This window comes from Nicotiana tomentosiformis, chromosome 9 (genome assembly GCF_000390325.3).
Source record: "Nicotiana tomentosiformis chromosome 9, ASM39032v3, whole genome shotgun sequence".
Taxonomy (NCBI): Eukaryota; Viridiplantae; Streptophyta; class Magnoliopsida; order Solanales; family Solanaceae; genus Nicotiana; species Nicotiana tomentosiformis.
The window spans coordinates 93,391,137-93,392,908 of NC_090820.1; positions in this window are offsets into that span (position 1 = coordinate 93,391,137).

Sequence of the window (1,772 nt, forward strand, 5' to 3'; positions counted from 1 at the left end):
AGGATAATTTGAAGCATTTTGGACGAAAATTTAAAAGTTGAAGTTTTGGAAGGTTGAGAGGTTTGACCGGGAGTTGACTTGGTTGATATCAGGCTCAGATTACGATTCCAAGAGTTGGATTAGCTTCGTTATGTCATTTGGGATTTGCATGCAAAATTCGACGTCATTCCGGATTGATTTGATATGTTTCGGCACGAGTTATGGAAGTTGGAAAATTTAAAATTTCATAAGTTCGATTCGAGGTGCGATTCATAGTTTCGACGTTGTTTGATGTGATTTGAGGCCTCGATTAGGTCCATGTTATGTTATGGAACTTGTTGGTTGGCTTGGATGGGGTCCCAGGGGCCCCGGGTGTGTTTCAGACGAGTTCCGGACGAGTTTCGGATCATTTTCATGCTTTGGGCAAGTCTAGTACTGGTGCTTCGCACCTGCGATATTTTGGAGCGCAGGTGCGGCTACGCTTCTGCGTGAGTCTGGTCGCTTCTGTGATGATTGAGATCTGGGAGGAATCTTCGTTTCTGCGTAGTTTTGCACGTCGGTGCGATGGCCGCTTTTGCGGCCCAGTAATCGCATATGCGAAGCAGTTCGCTTCTATGACTCGTTTGGCGCTTCTGCGCTATCGTTGGTGCGATTGTGTTTTTTGCATATGCGAATCCTGGCCTGGTAAGTTGTGTTTGCATATGCGGCATTTCTGTTCGCAAATGCGTAAATGCTGGGCATAAAAGGTTATAATCTAGGGTTTGCCATTTATACCATATTTTGAGTTGTAAACCTCGGATTTGAGCGATGTTTGAGGGGTTCTTCACGTGTTCGATTGGGGTAAGTGTTCTATATCTGAAATTGATTACATTTTATGATTTCATACTTATTTATATCATTAAATTAGTGAATTTAATGGAAGAAAGTGGGAAATTTTGTAAAACTCTTTCAAAATGTAAAATGAGGATTTGAAGGGCGATTCGATGGCGGAAATTGATAAGTTTGGTATGGTTGAACTCGTATTGGAATGGATGTTCGGATTTTGGAATTTTTTGTCGGTTCTGAGGTGCGGTCCTAGTAGGATGATCGTGCATAAGAGATGAGTTAGACATTTGAGTGCTGGAGTTGGGATCCGCTATGGTGAATCATGTGTTATATGAATTTGGAGACTGGGAGTTCTCAGAAGCAGATTGTCTTGTGGTTGTGGATTGTGAAAATGTGGCCAAAGTTAGCCATATGGTAGTATGTGTTATGGTTAGGTCATTGTGGACTTTTGGAGGGTCATTTATCTATTTTTGGATGACCAGGTTTGATTTGGGGGCCCATTGATAGGCCCAATGAGGATGTTTATTCTACACCGGTCGGATTTGTTAACTCAGCACTGTTATTGTTGAGCGGTGTGTCATTCGGTTAGAGTTGAGCTTGTTCATGTTTTGATATGTTTTATGTGTTACTCTTCTACGCTGCGGGGGGTTGTGATTTGTTGGTTATATATGCACCAGATGCGGTTCTATTTGGGCTTTCTAGCGGAATTCGGGTGAGATGGTTATTAGGGTGCTGAATGGTTGATTGCACATGGGCTATGGTCTTTTCGGGTTATGGTATGTTGTGTTATTTACTTCTCCATGGTTATGGTCATGTGCTTCGTGTACTTGAGGTCGAATTGCGGCTAGTTGTTGATTTTGAGCATTGTGGCTTGAGGTATTCCGTATGGACTGGTGTTGGATGGGTCACGCATTGCAGCATGGCAATGTTAGGACATGATCCTTTGCGTTAGATTCATGTTTCTTGAT